Here is a 20,196-nt window from a genome sequence, read left to right as displayed (position 1 = left end):
TTCTGAAAAATTTAGACATGCAGAACCTCCTTTTACGAAAAACACTACTCTTTTTTGTCGTTATACATCATTTATATATTATCCATTGTTTTATAGTTTGCATTGTAGTCCATTAATCTATTTGGAAGTATAAGTGTCATGCAATGTCAGGTGTACAACATGGGGATTCCACAAGCTATATGTTATGCTGAGCTCACAAGTGTAGCTACCGTCTGTCACTATGTAACACTATTACAACACCATTGATTATTATATTCCCTGTGCTGTACCTATTATCCTCAAAGTATTACTCTTATACAATGTGTTTTCTCACCCATTTCGCCACCTTTGGATCTTGCATCAAAGTTACTTCTACTCTTTTATGTTTTCTTTCACATCTATGGAGCAAGACAAATAATCCCGATCAGAAATCTCTCCTGAGAAATAGTTCATCATGAGGATTGGTAAATACCCAGAGACTAATATGGAGCCAGGTAACTAGCTCTTCAGTCTACCCATGACTCATCTATCTTCCTTCCATTGAATACATACTGGATCCTGTTGGAGATGGAAGCATTTCCTGGCTGAACCAAATTGAACCAAAGCTAAACTAAGCAATGGGAGTGGGGTCGTGAAGGGTTCTAGCTAGATTGTACTGTCATCACCTAACCTGTTTCTTTGTACCACAGAAGGGGCCAAGACTCATGACTGAAGTCTTCACACCGTGTCCTTAGGTCTTGAGAGGGTATGCCACATGGACGCTCTCTTATCCTCAAAATTCTAACTTTTTCTCCTACTTTTGCTTCCTGTATTACATCTTCCTTTTAGCTCCTTTCCATGTGATGTCTCTGAGCCAGACTGTCCTTTGATATGTGACCTTTCACTACAAAATAGTGATGCCTCGACCTCCAGTTTCTTTTTGTTGCTTACTAATGATCTCAAGAAGTCTCCTGAATGCCTATGACTTCTCTCTGCAGCAGGGGGTGAACTCTCACCTCATTTTCTACTACTTTGGCAGGGGGCACTTGGGGGGATTCAAGAAAGGAAGGTCTGAGGTGTTGTTAAATAAGGATGAAGACTTCTATTTTGGCCTGTGGCTGATTTTCTAAATACGACTGAAATTAAAAATCCAATTTACTAATAAAATATTATTTTCTTATTGAAGGGTACTCGACCAAATCCTTATGAAAAACACAAATTCCTTCTATTAACTAATTCTGTTCCCCATGAATTAACAACCATTTTCTTATTTCCTGTAGGTATATTTGCCTCCCTTGAGTCTAAATATTTGTGACAGTTTCCCCCTCTGTTAATTGACAAAGACAAGCACCAAACCCAAAATCATATCCTTAATCCCCAGGAAGTGATTATACCCTCCCACACGTGATTTATTACTTTATTTTCTAAATTTCTATTTGTAAACCTATTATGCATTGGGCATAGTGCCCAACATAGAGAGATAATCATAAAACAATTTGGAAATACGGTGATCTAGATTTACCCAGGACATATCCAAGTATAAAGGAAACTGTAGAGGGAATTCGGGTGGGAGAAAGGCAAGACTAACCAGAAGAGGTGCTGACAGAACTTATTCGTATGGAATGTGTAGGCATTTCCAAGCATGGACGATAGGGAAATAGGATTTAAGCCAAGGGGACAGCATGAACAAAGGCATAAAACTGAAAAAAAAAATAATAAATAACGTGATCTATAAAAAAGCAACTATTAGCAGTTCAGGGTTGCTACGGCATAAACCTCAAACACAAAGCAGTAGAACATGAAGGGCCATGCAAGCCAAATTAAGAAGGTTGGAATTTCTGCTATAAGTGATAATGAGTCATTGAAAGGGATTTGCATGGTTAAATCCATGTGTGAGAAACACCCCTGGAGGCTGTGAGGAAGATGGATTGAATAGATATAAAACAGGAGGCAAGGAGACAAACAAGCTGCTGCTCAGGACCTGGATTAGGGTCGTGGTGGAGGGACAAGTGATAAGGGGCCTGCCCAATGGGACAAATACTTACGGAGGGAAATTAGCAGCACTGTATGTAAATGGGCTGTAAGGACAGGGAAGAAGTGAACATGATTCCAAGTCAAAGTCAGGGGTATCTCAATAAACAGGAATTGGCAAACATAAGATAGAAAATTCAAGGTGATGGTAGCTCAGGGAGAAGATCAAGATCAGTTCTGCGCAGGTTGCATTTAAAATGGTGTGGAGGGGCGCCTGGGTGGCTCAGTCGGCTAAGCGTCCGACTTCAGCTCAGGTCATGATCTCACAGTTCGTGGGTTCGAGCCCCGCGTCGGGCTCTGTGCTGACAGCTCAGAGCCTGGAGCCTGTTTCAGATTCTGTGTCTCCCTCTTTCTCTGACCCTCCCCCGTTCATGCTCTATCTCTCTCTGTCTCAAAAATAAATAAACGTTAAAAAAAAATTTTTTTTAATAAAAAAAATTAAAAAAATAAAAAATAAAAAATAAAAAAAATAAAATGGTGTGGAATATCTAGAACACCATGGATAGATAGGTACATCTGAATCTCTGAGATGACTGGGCAGGGAAATATATATGGAACTTTTAACATATAAACAGTAACTAAAACAACAAGAAAAGATGAGATTTTTCAAGGAGGTCATTTTTTCTAACATTAGCAGTGATGACGTTCTTTTTACAAGATAGCCAGCTTTGCTTACTATTTTTGAAGAGTGACTGTTATTATTTTGTATACTTGTGAATAGCACAGATTTTTTGAGATATACAGTTGGCAGATACACTCTCAGTTTTACTTGTGAATTATAAAAGGTAAGGAAACAGACACAATTGTTTTTTTTTTTATGATTTCATGACTCAAAACTTGAGGGGTAATTATAAATATTGTTCTTGAAAGCACAATAGCTTAACTATTCATAGGTGGATTTCATGTGTATTCTTACTATCCTAGATAAAAACCTAAAGGTTACTGTTTCTCAAAATTGACCCCAGTTTCTACCCCAAGGTTTTTCATGTAATCTTACAAAGCATATCACAGACAGATGTTTAGAGCCAAAAGAAAACCTAGTATTTTATTTATCTACTGGATACACATCTTATAGCAAAGGATTTTCTAGTTCCTCCATTTAAAAAGAAACACTTTTGGGGCACCTGGATGGCTCAGTCAGTTAAGCGTCCGACTTCAGCTCAGGTCATGATCTCACACTCCGTGAGTTCGAGCCCCGCGTCGGGCTCTGTGCTGACAGCTCAGAGCCTGGAGCCTGCTTTGGATTCTGTGTCTCCCTCTCTCTCTGCCCCTCCCCCATTCATGCTCTGTCTCTCTCTGTCTCAAAAATAGATTAAAAAAAATTTTTTAAAAATAAATAAAAGAAACACTTTTGCTCTTTTTGGATTTAAAAGTTATGCCTACTCTTGTGGAAAATATGTAAACTGTAGAAGAGTATGAAGTATAAGAGAGAAAATTGAAATCCCTCCTAAGTTCCCAACTCAAAATCTTAAAGTGTTATAAATGTTAAAATATTATGAATATAGAGGCTCCTGGGTAGCTCTTGATTTGGGCTCAGGTCATGATCTCACGGTTTGTGAGATTCAGCCCTGCCTGTGTCGAACCCACACTATAAGTTTAGAACCTGCTTGGGATTCTCTCTTTCCTTCTCTCTGCCCCTTTCCTACTCATTCTCTCTCTCTCTCTCTCTCTCTCTCTCTCTCTCTCTCTCTCTCTCTCTCAAAAAGAAAAAACTGTAAAGAAATATTATGATTATAAAATTTTATAAGTATATTTTAAATATTATAAATATAAATTTCATAGGTATATAAATATAGCATATATAATATACATATATGTAACATACACACATACACACAAATATATATTAAAGAGATAGGAGATTGGCTATTGGGCAAAATTGTGTGCTCACCAGGTCAGTGACTGTAGGTCAGATGTATGTTGTCTAATCAGCTGCTTGCCTGCTACTTCCTAAACAAAGACAAAAGCTGCAAAACATTTACATTTTCCTTAAAAAAACCTTCTCCTAAGGAAAAAACAAATCACTAACTCAAGGACGGTTTCCTTCATGGTTGCTGTGGGCTTTGCCTTCAAAGAACTTCTGCTAAAGAACAGTTTGACCCCAGCCAGGTAGGAATGGGGGCTTACCGACACTCTCAGGCTTCCCCCAGTTTGGGGAGTTGGAGTTGCGTCCAACTGAGTCCCAAGCTGTGACCCTGTCACCACACTGACCACTGTCTTTTTTCACCCTTTACTTTCGCTCTCAGGATATACAGAAAACAGCATATAGTGTATATATGCTGCTCTCAGTGCCAGGAAACCAAGATTCAGGAACATCTTTGCCCCTTTTCTCTGTGATATTATAAGAAGGGAGAAGTTTCTTCAAAAGTGACAAGGACTGGCAAGTGATCAACTGCACATGTAGGTGTGTTCATGAATGCATTTGCTCTCTTACTGTATATATCCAACTCTGAATCTTATTACAGTCTAAGCACTTTATCTTCTCTCTGAAAATTCTACATGACCATCAATTACAAGAGCTGTCAGTATCTTATTTTTATGCTGTTCTTTGGTCATTTACCTCACATTGGTTCGAAATCATCTCAGTGCATGCGAGGGCTCTTTGTCCTCCATTGATTGACATCTCAGGACTCCTACAAAATATGGATCTTGTTTAGATTCTGAGTTGAGCAAACCACACTTGAAAAGAAATAAATGGGACAGTTGGTGAACTTTGAGTACCAACTGGGTACTTGGTGATACTACACAATTACAATTTTAAGGCATGATAATAAAATGTGGTTACAGTTTTAAAAGTGATCTTTGAAAGATTAAAGGAAGATTGTTGACTCTGCTCACAACACTTCTGAAAGGCTCAGTCCCACAACTCTGCCCTTACTTCAGATGCCAATTGCAAGTAATGGATCTCAGGGATGCCCACTCTTCTGTCCAGTGGCTACAAAGTCAAGAGTTCCCACACCACCACCACCCTCGGGTTTGATGATTTGCTTGAACAGCCCACAAAACCCAAGGACATATTTACTTATGCTTACAGGGCTTTTATAAAAAAAAATTATAAAAATACAGATTAACAGCCAAGAAAGAGGTTCATAGGGTGATGTCTGGGAGGCTGTGAGCACAGGAGCTTCTGTTCCCATGGAATTTGGGGTACACCATCTTCATGAAATGCAAATGTGTTCACTGGCCCAGAATCTCTCCAAACCCAATTGTTTCAGGTTTTTATAGAGGTCTCGTTACATACGTATGAAAGATTGGCGATTAACTCCATCTCTAGCCCTCTAGCCCCTCTCCCCTCTACAGAGATGGGAGGGTCAGGCTGAAGGTTCTAACTCGCAAATCACATGGTTGTTTCCTGTGACAACCAGCTCCTATCCTGAAGCTATCTAAGGCCCCACCAAGAGTCGCCTCATTGGCATAAACTCAGGCGTGGTTGGAAGGAACTCATTGTGAAGAACAGACGCTCCTCTCAACCTGTCACTCAGGAAATTACAAGGGTTTTAGGAGCCCAGTGCCTCGAACAGGATGAAGACCAGATATATATTTCTTATTATATCACAAAACCACACAGTCCACACTGAAGTTCTTTTTTGGATGAAAAGATATGATGTCTGAGACTTGACATAAAATAATCTAGTTGATGGGAATGAGTTTGTGGGAGAAAAGAGATGATTCCAATGGGCCCTTTGTGAAGAATTGTTGAAGCTGCAAATGGGCCCATGGGGATTCATTAGTCTCTCTTGTTTTAGGTATGTTTGAAATATTCCACAATACATTTTTTAAAAGGGGAATAAGGGGTGAACTGAGTCTCTAAATAAATACACTAAATAAGTATTTTGTGAAACTTTTGTTCACCTTCCCGGTGAAGTGCCTTCTGATATTTTCCATTGTATTCTATGCTATTCCATACTTTCATTCTGGCTGTGGCCCACAAATTTGATTTTGCTATTCAAGAAAGGAACACAACATCCGCTGTTTAAAAACGAGTATTCTTCCCAAGTTCCACCTCCCAGTCAGCCTTTTCCCACTACTAACTCGTCGTTGCTACTGCTTGTTGCAGACCCAATTTAAATCAGAATCCTGACTTCTGATTGCCTAGAATGGGAGTTTGGCGAATTTCAAACCATCACCATTATAAATGATCCTGTGAAGAGTCTTTATGTGTGTATATCTCTGTCTATAATTCTTGCAAGTGGGATTGCAGGGTCAAGTAACAGGAATAGTTATCAGGCTTGTTATGCATGTTGTCAAACTGCTTTCCAAAAATGAGTAAGTTGCACTCCCATGAGCTATCAATGAGCATGCTTATCTTATGGTTCCCTAGCTGGTAGGCTTTTTTTTAAATATATTTTTTAATGTTTATTTATTTGTGTTTCTTTATTTATTGAGAGAGAGAGAGAGAGAAAATGTGAGCGGGGAAAAGAGAGAGGGAGACACAGAGTCAGAAGCAGGCTCCAGGCTCTGAGCTGTCAGCACAGAACCTGTTGCGGCGCTGGAACTCAAACTCATGGACCATGAGATCATGACCTGAGCCTAAGCGGGCCACTTAACCAACTGAGCCACCCAAGCGCCCCTAGGCTTTTTAATTGTTCCTCACTTTGAAAGACAAAAACATTTCATTTTACTCAGATTGCTTTTTTTTAATGTTTATTTATTTATTTTGGGGAGACAAAGAGACAGAGTGGGGGAGGGGCAAAGAGAGAAGGAAACACAGAATCAGAAGCAGGCTCCAGGCTCTGAGCTGTCAGCACAGAGCCCGACGAGGGGCTCAAACTCATGAACGGTGAGATCATGTCCTGAGCTGAAGTGGGGCCCATAACCAAATGAGCCACCGAGGTGCCCCTACTCAAATTTCTTTTACCATTAGCAAAGCTTATCCTCATTTCAATTATTTGTTGGCTATTATTTACTTTCTGTGGTCTATCTATTTCTGTCCTCTCCCCATATTTAGTTAGGACCATTGAAATTTTTTAAATTACTTTATAAGAGAATTTTATAATTGAAGGTTTTTTATGGCACATATTCTCTCTTAAACTTCTTCCTCTGTTAGTCCCAAACAAAATATTGCTGGTTTACCTTTTTATGTTTGTTATCATGTATTATCAAGCTGGCATATCTTACCAGCTTCTTAAGGGTGAAACAATGGATTTTTAAGTGCAGTGTGTTCTCTGCTATTCCACTTCCAGTGGGGTGTTTAATCTGTCCATCGTACTGACAAGGGAGTTATGCTTTGTACAAACAAGAGGTTGCTGAGTATATGATCTGGTTGAAGGAGATTCAAGACACTGCCTCACTGTCTACTCAAAAATATCTCCTCTTATAGTGACAGAGCAGATACCCCACAATTAGAGAAACATGGTGTTGGCAAATGGAAGAAGAGACAAACTATTTTGTACTAATGTAAGTGTCCTCACCCCCAAGCTTTTAGCACAGCAGAAGACTAGAGGAGAAAGAAGGTGAAAGCAGACACAAGAGCAGGAGAGAAGCTGATTCTGAAGATGAATATCAAGTCACACCCCTCATGGCAGTCTCAGGATAGCAGAGGAATAATCTGGACATTTGTTAGAACTAAACGAGTGCCAGGTACTGCTCTAGGAATAATCAGATAAAGCCTGGTTTCTACCCTTAACTCAGCTGAGAAGCAGAATAGTACATCAATTCTTACAGGACAGAGCTTCAGTTTCTATGGTAGAATATCTATTTATCCCAGACACTGGAATGTAAATTAGGCTAGCTGAGGGTCACAGGTTCCCATGGGAGATAATGTGTGATATGAGATTTGAAGACTGAGTAGGACTTAGCTAGATAGAAAAAAAAAAATGTGGAGAGGGCAATCTACGCAAAGAAAACAGGATGTCTTACAGGGAGACCCTGGCAGGGCCTGAAATGACGTGTTATTTTTGTTTATGTTTTTGTTTTATTTAAATTCAAGTTAGTTAACATACAGTGTCATCTTGCCTTCAGGAGTAGAACCTAGTGATTTATCTCTTACACGTGACACCCAATGCTCATCGCGAAAAGTGCCCTCCTTAATGCCTATCACCCATTTAACCCATCCCCCCCCCATCCACCTCGCCTCCAGCACGTAGTGGGGAAAGCCCAAGAGAAATCTGGGGTTGGGAATGCACGGGGTGGCCTGAGAGGCAGCTTCCAGGTTTTGGAGAATTTGTATGCTGAGCTACAGAATGTGTTTAGAAAGCCACTGGTGTTAGGGAAATATTTTAAACAGGGATGTAATATCTGATATTTTAAAAGATAATCGTAATTGCAAGGGGATGAAGGCTGAGAGGGGATGAAGACAAAAGGGGGAGCTGATTGTAAAGCTATTGTATTAATTCAGGTATGAACTGGTGTATGATGCAGCATTTGGAGGGAAGCAGATAAACAGAGATTAGGAGGTAGAATCTCTAAGACTTGATGAAAGACGGGATGCATGGTGAGGGAGAGGGAAAAGCTTGAGATGACCCACATTCCTAGCTTAGGTGACTAGGTGGATAGTGGTATCACTTGCTGATGACTCATACCCATCAAATCATGATTCATAAACATGATAAGACATTGTTTCTACTGTTTCACTCTTAAAAACTGGCAAAGGAAGGAGAAGCAGAATCAGTTGCAAAGGAAAATATGGCATAGCATTGTAATGTAGTGCAAAGGGTTTTGGTGTAAGAATTTATGGAACAAGTATAAGTTAATGATCTCACTTACTATTTAAATGAAGAAGACCTTCAGACAGAGACATGTCAGCTAAAGAGAGATAGCTGGATGAGCGGTTCTAATTCTCCTTAATGTTTTCCCTCTTTGATTCTTCCCACCCTCACCACGACGGACCCCAACAAATAGCTGCCCCCCATTTAGTTCTGGCTCAGAAGAAACAACACCTCTTTCCTTGGCTTAGCTCTGTACAGTTGAAGTAGACAGACATTTTTTAGAGATAGTTTTCCACATTATGTACAGAAATACCAAATTTCCAGAGAAGGCTGTGAATCATTTAAGCTTCTCTTTCTGCCTCAGGTTGTTTTTCTATTATGTGGATTCTCGATGCTTTTAGTCTATGTTGTTTCAGTGTTATTTTTGTTATTTCTCCTTGATCACATTCTAATTATATCTTATATTCCTGCTTCCCCAATCTTGAGTACAAAATGAGGTCACATTCCTTTTAACATTCAAAATAAATTTTGACCCTGTGGTCCATCCCAGTATCCTGTCATAAATGTTTATTTCCTCTCCAGCTCGCTCCCTTAAGGTAACTCCAAAGCTTCCATGATGTCTAATATATTCGCTTATTATTGCTGAGTAACAAATTACCGCAAATTTAGCAGCTTAAAATAACACTCGTTCATTATGTCATAGTTAGTAGGTCAGAAGTCTAGCATGGTATGGCTGGATTCTCAGTTCAGGGTCTCACAAGGCTGAGATTAATTTGTCAGCAGACTAGATTCCTTTCTGGATGTTCTGGGGAAGAAGACTCTCCCAAGCCCATTTTGATTGTTGCCAGAATCCAGTTCCTTCTAATTATAGAACTGAAGTCCCTATTGCGCCTTCAACTTACAGCCAGCAACAGAGCATCAAATCTTTCACATGCCTTGGATTACGCTGACTTCTTCTACCTCCCTCTTCTGTTTTTAAGGGCTCTTGTGATTACATTGTGCCCTCCTGGATAATCCAGGATTTTCTCCTATTTTAATTTATAAACTTGGTTGTATCTGCAAAGTCCCTTTTAACACAGAGTGTAACATATTTGCAGATACAACAGCAGAGGGTAGAGATCACAGTAGATATATTTAATTCTGCCAACCACGTCTGCATGTTACCAAGAGATAAGTCTTAGTTACTATCCTTTGAGGGACACAAACTCACAAAACCATTTTCAATTACCAAGAAATCTCCTTTCTGATGTAGCAAGTTATCCCTGTTGAAACCCAGGCACCTACCAGCGAACTTCAACCTTCTCAAAATCATCTTCCTTATCTACCAAATGATCCTGTTTCCTAGATAAGCACTACCATCAAAACTTGATAATGAATCTGCCTATAAAACTCCTGTCCACTTAAGAGAGGCATTTTAATGACCTGGAGCTAATATATCTCCATATTCTTACCTCCAGGGACATGCTGCTCCGTCAGAGCTCCACATTGCTAAACCTTGTTTCACAATACTCATTATAATATGATTCTCTAATTGCACATCTCTTTTGGCTTATACACATTCAGAGCCATTTCACCTCAAAGCACAATTACACGGCCTGAGCCTGAAGGGAGTGGTCAGTATTCCTCACAACATACCTACCCCCTGTGTATTCTTCCCAACTTCTCTACCTGATCTCTAGGAACCAAGATTCCCTTTTCCAAGATGCTAACATGCCTTTTAATGAAAGTCTTTACCCATCACATGAATAAAAAATTATAATTCCAAAAGCCTATCTACAGATATGAAAGAAAAGTATGGTAATTACAATGTAGACTTTGTGACTATTCATAGGAAGGCCAATAAGCTGAAAGAGCATCTTAATATTCAAAATGTAAAAATGAATGAAGAGTTTGTTGATGGAATAGCTCCATATATTTTATATTCACAAAATTTGAGTTTCCAAGACCTTCTAGGATAGAGAGAATATGATAAATCAAAGAACATTTGTTATTTTTTAAAGAACAGAATTTTAATCTTACAATTTGAATGCATGCTACCCCCTTTCCCCTAAGGAAATTTACCAATAAAAAATATCATGTTTTGGCTTCATTTTCTTATTCCTTGCTTGCATTTGGTAATAATGATCTACTTGTTATGTTTTTTCACACCTTCTATTTCCCTTTGTCCTTATGGTACTGTCCTATCCTAACCCCTCCTACAGCTGTATGCAATTCTCTGTCTCCTTCTTGGGATTTTCACTTCTGTATATCCAATGTAAATTGTGACATCAGAAACATAAAATGAGACAGGGGAGAGTGTGTAAATGTGAACATTTTGTATGCATTCAAAGTTAAGTTCTTATCAACTTAAAATAAACTCTATAAATAAAAGATGTTTTATGTAAGCCTCATGGTAACTACAAAACAAAAACCTATAACAAATACAAAAATTATAAAGAGGAAGAAATTTAAACATACCACTACAGAAAATCATCAAATGACAAAGGAAAAGAGCAAGAAAACAATAAAAGAACAGAGGAATTGCAAACAGCCAGAAAACAAAATGGCACTAGTAAGTCCAGACCTATCAATAATTAAATGTAAATGGACTACATTCTCCAATAAAAGACTTAGAGTGTCTGAATGAATACAAGATAATAAATAAATAAATAAATAAATAAACAAACAAACAAATAAATAAAACAAGACCCAACTATACGTTTCCTAGAAATGATTCACTTCAGCTTTGAGGATACACACAGACTGAAAGTGAAGGAATAGAAAAAGATACTCCATGCAAATGGAAATTAAAAGAAAGCAGAGGCAGCTATACTTACATCAGACAAAATGGGGTTTAAAATATAGATTATAATAAGAGGCAAAAAGAGATCATTATATAATGATATAAGGGCCAATACAGAAAGAAAATATAGCATTTGTAAACATTTAGGATATGTGTAAGTTCATAAGGACTATTCACAGTCCACTATTCTTGTTCTCACCAAATCAGTAGAGCAAAAAGCTAGGTGTATTTAAGTAAATTTTTTTACTTAAGTAAAAATTAAGTAAATTTTTCTTCATGGAGGCTTGCAGAAAAAGCATTTTTTTCTAACATTCCTAAGTTCTAATATCACTATCCATCTGATTCCTCAAGCTGGGAACCTAAGAGTCATCTGTAATGCTTCTCAGTAATGACTTCTAGAATTGCTGTCTGCTATATATACCCTAATTGTGTCTATGTTTCTGCAACCCCATAACCTATAATACTTTTCAATTCTAGCCTGGATTAATGAAACAGACTTTAAACTGGTCACCTGGATTCTAGCATTCTTTACTGCCATCTCCTTAAATCCATTCTTCATTCACTGCCAGGATAGTCTATCTAAACTGCATATCTTTCCCTGCCACTTTCCTATTTATAATCCTCAGATATTCCCATTGCTTACAGGATGAAGATAGTATTGTTTGGTGTGATAAATAAGGCATTCTGTGACCTGTTTCCTGGGTATGTCTTCAGTCTCGTTTCTCACCCACCTACTTGAACTTTCTGTTCAATTGATATTGAATTGTTGGCCACCCTACCCCCAGCATTCTCCATTACACTTCTCACAGCATGATTCCTCATGATGTCTTATCTAGTTGGAGGGCCATTTTTCCATCTCTGATGCCATCCCTCTGCCTGGCTAATTCCTATCACTTATTTAAGATTCAGGCCTCGTGTCACTTCATCTAGGGAGCTATTTTGAACTTCTCTCAGTCAGAGTAAGGTTTCTCTCCTCTGTCTTCCCATCGAATTTCAGACATATTTGTACTGCTTGAATTATCTGCTTTCTCCTGTTAGTGAACTTATAAGGCAGGAACTGTATGTTATTCCTCATTCTATCCGAAACATGTAAAAATGTGCTTGATATATATATGTACATATATGTATATAGTATATATATATATATATATAGCATATCTTGTATATATAGATATATATAGTATATCTGATTTTATTGGATTAATGCTGATTTTGCTACATATACATATATATAGTATATCTTCTCCATTATTATTCTCTTAAAAAAATGAATGAATGAATTAGTGAATTAATTAACGTGACTTCACAGATACTTCTCTCACCTCCTTGCCTTGCTAGAGCATGTGGCATCTAGACAATATTTCCCTCTTAACCTGCAGGAAAAATTGGACAAAGGACTTTGAAGTGAGAAACCCTCCAAAAGCCTTATTTTCTTAAATATTTACCTAGTAGAACCCCTTAGATGGCCTAATTGGGTGGGAGGAAGACAGCAGATGGTACCTAACATGGGGAGCACCTTTTTAATCCAGATGGCAAAATTTCCATGAATGATGCCACGTATTTAGAGATGTCCTGGACCAGATCTCTGATTCTGTTCATCTCAGAGAACACTTTGTCTCACTCAGGTGATAACCGTGATACAAGCAATTGTTCCTACAAGATCCACCCATTATAATATCTATAGTGTGCCAAGAGGGGACTCTCAAACATAAATAGACTGCACAGAAAGGCTTTATTTCAGTTATCACCATGGCTTGGTCAGAAAACCTACGCTGCATTTTAATACACACACCCTACATACACCCAGCCTGGTGAACTCAAGCAAAGCTCGGAGGTTTCTAATCCTGCTCTAATGCGCGTGGTGAATTAGGCCCAATTTTTTGAGAAGAGTGCCTCTTCACACTCCATGAGATGAAATAACTCCTTTTTAGCTGCTTTTTTACCCTAAAGGGACAATTTGGCTCAAAAAGCTCCCTATTTGGAGTTTATTCCTTGCCTTCCTCCTCATGGTTTGTTCCCAGGGGAGAATCTGTGCTGCTTGCATGGGATATAAGCATATTGCCTAGCCTGATAAACCTGACATAGAGTAATAGTAAAGACAAACAATGAAATAATCATCTTAAAATCACAGGCTGAATGCTGATTTTGCTACATAATATCTAGAGCATTCTGTAGCTCTAATTTTATTTTCTATAAAGTAATAATTTAATAATAATAATAATAATTATTATTATTATTATTATTATACACACGTACATACATATATACCCTATTTCACGTGATTGTTTTGGACGTTAAACAAGAGTATAAAGTGAAAGCTCTTTGTAAGTGATAAAGCACTACATCAATGCAAAATTAGCAGCTATTGTTTCAATAATATCAGAAAGAGAATGAGATTAAGGGAGGGCTCACTGTGAACCTCACTCCATCCCTGCACCATCCCTTCAAGTTTCTGCTTTGGAAAAGTGTTTCCTCTTCAGTCTCTTTACCACAAATGGCCATATAGGCCAATTGCTATAGGACTACCTGGTGGCATTCTTGCTTGAGCTTGAGGTTCTCGCTCTAGGTTTTGTAACTGAGAGGCGCTCCAGAATGTTTTTTTTTTTTAACGTTTTTATTTATTTTTGAGACAGAGAGAGACAGAGCATGAAAGGGGGAGGGTCAGAGAGAGAGGGAGACACAGAATCTGAAACAGGCTTCAGGCTCCGAGCAGTCAGCACAGAGCCCGACACGGGGCTCGAACTCACATACCACGAGATCGTGACCTGAGCCGAAGTCGGAGGCTTAATCGACTGAGCCACCCAGGTGCCCCTCCAGAATGTTTTTATACTTGCTCTGATTGACAAATCAGAAAGAGTTTGTATAACTTGTAAATCTATTTCCATAGTCCTATTATGGGGGAAATCTGATGACGTGTTCATCTGTTACTATCACCCACTGTTTTCCCACCGCGTGGGGCTGGCAATAAAGCATTCGAGATGCCCCGCCAGAGGGCTGGGGTCCCCAGTGACGAGGCCAGCTTACAGTTTAGGATTATGGAAAGAGGTATGAAATCCTTCCTCAGAACCTTTGCCTATAAGAAGGGTCCCTCAGAACAAGCTGCTCCCTGGTGGTGACCTAAGAAATATATTGGCTACATTATTCTCTACCCTAGGGAATCTATTACAGTTAGTCAGGTATCAGGTATTATATTCCATTCACCTCTCCCTCGGTGCTTTCTACCACCAGTCCATCCACTTGACACAATACTTTTGGTTCAAAGCACTATGGTGAGCATGCCAGACAGGTGCTAATCTGTCTTCTTGCACAAGTGAAAATTAAAAATGGTGGCCTACCGACAGTGAGCTCCCCCTTGTACCCCTGTGCCTTAAGATGATAGGCGATCCAACCTTACTAGCTCTCCATGCTTCTTTCACTGAGCACACTGTGTCCCCAAAGGGAAGGCACACACAGTTTCTGCCTTTTAGTAGGAGACAGTTAAGAATCATATTTCATATTTAATTTTAAACCCACAGCAATTTACCTTCTGCCGTACCTTCCAGTGCACGACTAAAAATTTCTCATAATGGTGAATACTGAGGTATGCACATTTTTCAGTTCTTATAAAATCTACCTTTTGCTATCCTTTATACCTAGAATGCTTGGCTCTACTGCCTTCTGTCAGGTAATGCTCACTAGAAATACATTTGACCAATACATATATTCTTTTCTGACCCTTACAGTCCAAAAGTGCCTTACATAAATTTCTACTGTGTGATTTTTCATACTCTCCTATAATCTTTTGTTTACCTTTTTGATGTCCCATAGACTATGAGTTCCTTGAAAGTAAGAACTGTTCTTTTGTTTTTTTAATTTTTTTGTTTCTTATTGTTAAATACTTAGGACCATTCCTGGCACAAAATAGATGCTTGAAATTGTGTTGAATGCAATTGAATGACCCTTCTGACTATCTGTCACTGGGGCTTTTAATGTTCCCAGTTATCTTAATAGTTACAGTGTGTTGTCCAACAATTATCTATATTTTCCCAACTGGCATGAGCATTTATTACATAGCTTATTGAATTTAGAGATGCAATGTATAGCCATGAACATTAACCAAGTAAACTAACTTATGGAAAAACTAAACTTTAGATTTCATATTCTCACCAACCAAAATAATTGATCAAACATATATTTTTAGATGGAACATGATATTTCAGAAATTAGGTATTATAGAATGTTTTACCACTTTGATATTATATGGAAAATAAAAAAATAACAAGAATATTTATTATGCTAGATTAAATTTCATGTCTCTATACCACAATTGCGATTCCATATAATGTAATTTTTCCACAGCAATAAATTTTTTTAAAAATCAACCATAAGAAAACATGTTTTAGCATTGTTTAAACATCTTTATCATATTTTTGGCAAATCTGTGGCAGAACTTTGGAAACATTTTACATGAACATTGGGTGAATCAACTCTAAAACAGCAACATTTATTAAATTTTTTTAATGTTTACTTATTTCTGAGACCAAGAGAGACAGAGCATGAGTGGAGGAGGGACAGAGAGAGAGGGAGACACAGAATCAGAAGCAGGCTCCGGGCTCTGAGCTGTCAGCACAGAGCTCGACGCGGGGCTCGAACTCACAAACCATGAGATCATGACCTGAGCCGACATCGGTCGCTCAACCAACTGAGTCACCCAGGCGCCCCTAAAACAGCAACATTTAAATTTTTAGATTTGTATGTGTGGAGACCACACATCTTGGCTTGTCCAGCATCATCTGAGCTTATTCTTATTGTCTTGGCACAATTATTAGTAGCAACCCCTACCTTCTCCAAGAGGATCTTAGTTTGGACAGTAAAATTATCAGGCAATCTTACATATAGGCTGTCTATACAGAGATTTAAAAAAAAGGAAACAATAGTGTTTAACCCTTAAGTGTCCCCATGGTTGATATGAAATCTCCTGATTTTTTTAGGTTTTGATAAAATCTTTTGATTTAACAAAAACTAGTTTGGTAGGATTTTAACTTTCTGTTTTTACAAATTTCCTTTAAATAGGAGTATTTCTCTGTCCTACAAATTATATTTTATCAATATACCTTCTTTCCTTTTATCTCAAATGAAATGTGTTTTAATTTTATAACCATATGCAAGTCTTAGGTACTGTAAAAGTCTGTTGGTCCAACTATATAAAATCCAGAAAGAGTCCATTATTAATAGAGATTGAAACAAAACTCCTTTCTAATTTTTATAAACTGTTGATTGCATTCATAGGAAAAATCTCTTAGACGAGAATAGCTTCAATTCCAGTGATATGTTCTCTGTGATGTCAAATCTCATGTTTACATGATAGTGATTTCATTTTTTTCTCTGTGCTTTACATACTGGTGACTGGAATTATCACAATCATTATGTTTATTCTGTATTCACCCCGAAGACCTTAGCTTGCCTCTAAATATATTCTAATGCAATTTTTAAAATCTTTAATAACATTGTGCATTTTGTGTTTTCATAATTTCTATAACTATGTCCCTTCCATTCATTCAAAGGAAGGTAGTGAACAAAACTAGGCCAAAAAAGGTATTCTGGACAATGACTTTGAAATTTACTCCCCCTGGTGGTCCAAAGCCCTGTTGCCCTGTGAGGTCATTAGAATATTTTCTCGGGTATTAACAATTATCATGCAAAATAAATGACAAACAGGTAATTGTTTCCAAAAATATACATGAGGTCCCCTTATCACTTCATTATCACAGTTTACTTGTATAAGTTGTGTATAAGTACACTCATACCTGTATATTAGAATACCCAATTTCCAATATACTTATCATAAGGAGTAAATGGAAAATTGTTCTTTTATTCCAAAAGCTTAAATAATTTTACATACGTTACCTCAGAATTTCTTCTATCTATTATGGATACACTATGTTTGTTCTGTATTTTTAAGTTGTGAACACTGACTGAGACATAAATCAAAATAATGTGTAAGAACTCACTGAATCAAAAGAGGCTTTTATAATCATAACATTGTAAAGAGTCTTTGAAATATGCAGTTCAACTTCTGACTTCAGATGAGAGAAAATTGAAATCATTGCATCAGGGTTCAGATTTCCTAAGTACTGGGTCAGTGTTCTAGATCAATTCTCTTAATTTCCTTTTAAAATAATTTTTTTCTTGCTTCATCTTTGTTTTAATTCTGTAATAACTGAAATTAATATTATTAATTGGGTCATAAATAATAATAGTAGAGATGGGTATATATGATTTATTTAATCCATAAACATTTATTGAGTGCCACTTAATAATATAGAAAGTACATTTGAGTGGCTCAGTAGGTTAAGTGTCTGACTTCGGCTCAGGTCATGATTTTGTGGTTCCTGAGTTTGAACTCCATGTCAGGCTCTGTGCTGACAGCTCAGAGCCTGGAACCTGCTTCGTATTCTGGGTCTCCCTCTCTCTCTGCCCCTCCCCCACTTGCACCCTGTCTCTGTCTGTCTGTCTCTCTCTCAAAAATAAATAAGCATTAAAAAAATCTTTAAAAAATAGGAAGAGTACAGCAAGGATAAATAAGTTTGGAAGGTGAGAGAGTAAAATTCAGTTTTTGATATGTTGAGATTGAGAAGTCTATGGTTTTTCCCAGTAAATACAATTAAGCAGGTGATGTGGATTAGCAACTCAGATGGGAAAACTGAGATGGAGCAGAGGGTGGGGTAAATTGGCATAAGGGAGGTGAGTTTAATTATAAGTATTAGGAGAAAAATGTGACAGCCTGGAGAAAAGCTGAGTTTGGAGAAATTTTTAAATCTCTTTTCTCTTCTTCCCTTTCTCTTATTCCTCTTCTTTCTACTTCTTTTCTTTTCTTCTCTTTTCTATTCTTTTCTTTTTTTCTTCCTTTCTTTCTTTCCTTCCTTCTTTCTTTTCTTTTCTTGTTTAGTTGGGATCATTGGCATGTGTTTGTTGGTTCTGGGGAAAAATTTATGATGAACTGAATTTGATTATATCAGAAAAATTTTAGATAATTATTTGAAGTAACTAAAGAGGCATTAAGGGATGGAATTTAGAATATAGGTGGATATGATTTTTTCTTTGCACCTATTCCTCTGAGTTGAATGGAAGGAGGTAGGGGACATTGTCAATATAAACAAATTTGCTTGTTGTCAATATAAACATGTTCCATTGATGGATATTGATCATGTTTCCATTGATGTTCTTTATTTTTCTAGTGAAGTAAGAGATAACTCATCTTCTGAGACTAAGGAAGAAAGTGGAGGAATAGGAGACAGGAACAATATAATGAATGATAGAGAAAGATAACTAGAGACACGTAAAAAAATTGCTCTGCAGCACCTGAAATCCAACTGGGGTTAGAAATTTGGAATTTAGAATTACATCAGTGATAGAGTTGTTTCAGCAAGAGTTGTCAGAAGACCATATGGAGAAACAGAGAAGACAAACATTTGAATCAATTTTGAGCTGGTATTTTTCAATATAAATAGGATCAATTGAGCAATAAAGTTGTGATTGTTGGCAAGTGAATCATGAATAAGTAAAGAAATTAGTTGTTGTAAATTAGGATAAAAAGAGTGAGCCAAGGAACTCAAGGCTTCAATGAGGTAAAAATAGCATTGTAGATTAACTAACAAAGAATAATAACAGACAATAAAAATTCAATAAGAGTTAGGAGTTATGACGACATTGAGAGTGTGGATCTGGATATAGGTTTCTTAAAGGGAGTGGAATTAAGTTTGAGATATACATTAACCCATTCTTCATTGACAAGTACTTTGCCACTTAAAAATAATTCAGGAATAATACATAATTGGATTAGTGACATCAGCAAGATAGCAGAGTAAGAAACTCTGAACCCTCTCTTCCCTTGCAAATAGATTCAGCAACAATTTGTGAAAAATTCAGGAACTAATAAAATGCCCTGCACCCCAGAAAAATGCAAAACCAGACTGACCAAACCCAGTAGAGAGGTTTGGGATACCCTCTACCGGAATTCTTACTGTTTACACAGCACCTTATGATCAAAAAGAAACTCCTAATTCTCAGTTTCTCCCAAGGGAGGAAGGAGTCAGTTTGTATATCCAAACCCCCAACTTTTCTGAGAGGGCTCTCCAGAGGACTGACTTCTATCTTGCCAGTCTTTGAGCTCAAGACCAGCACAGCCTATCTACCTAGGGAAGAAGGGAGGCAGTGACTTGGGCTAGTAAGCACCATAGAATAATGCCCCACTGCTCATTACAGGGCAAGCAGACAAAACCCATAGCTGCCTGCTTCTCTCTGGGGAAAGAAATGTTGGAAGAGGACTCTAGAAGTTGTAGCCTGGCTTCTTGGTAAAAGTTTTCTCCTGTATGAGGCCAGTCCATGAAGATTTGGAGAGGTGCCTGCTTTGTTTAACATATAGTCATCAATGGAGAGAGTCAAAGAAAATCAAGAGTCAAGCAAAGATGTTCCAAAAAATAAAAATAAGAAGGAAAATAAATCTCCAGAAACTGACCCTAAAGAAATGGAGTAACACGATTTGCCTGAAAGAAAATTCAAAATCATTGTCATAAAGATGCTCACTAGGGTCAAGAGAACAATGCATGAACAAAGTGAGAAATTCAACAAAGAGATAGAAAATATTAAAAAGTATGATACAGAAACCACGGAGCTAAAGAACATATTAATTGTACCAAAAAAAAAAAAAGAAAAAAAAGTCCATTTGACTTCTACAAGTCCTCTTCCAACATTTCCTTTCCCAGAAAGAAGCAGGCAGCTGTGGGTTGTGTCTGCTTG

General features: G+C 37.7%; 1 protein-coding gene across 4 annotated transcripts in view; it reads left to right on the top strand.

Annotated features, from left to right (window-relative positions):
- Positions 1 to 20,196, top strand: part of CFAP299 (cilia and flagella associated protein 299) — a 585,593-nt gene that overhangs the window by 544,411 nt on the left and 20,986 nt on the right. Inside the window, exon 5 of one of the 4 annotated variants that reach the window (XR_009259483.1) lies at positions 4,236 to 4,393. The exons of the other annotated variants lie outside the window; for them this stretch is intronic. The gene's annotated coding sequence lies outside the window, so the exon portion shown is untranslated. The remainder of the gene's footprint in view (positions 1 to 4,235; positions 4,394 to 20,196) is intronic. 4 annotated transcript variants of the gene reach the window in all.

The sequence above is a fragment of the Neofelis nebulosa genome, chromosome 3 (assembly GCF_028018385.1).
Source record: "Neofelis nebulosa isolate mNeoNeb1 chromosome 3, mNeoNeb1.pri, whole genome shotgun sequence".
Taxonomy (NCBI): domain Eukaryota; kingdom Metazoa; phylum Chordata; class Mammalia; order Carnivora; family Felidae; genus Neofelis; species Neofelis nebulosa.
This window is presented reverse-complemented; position numbering and strand designations above follow the sequence as displayed.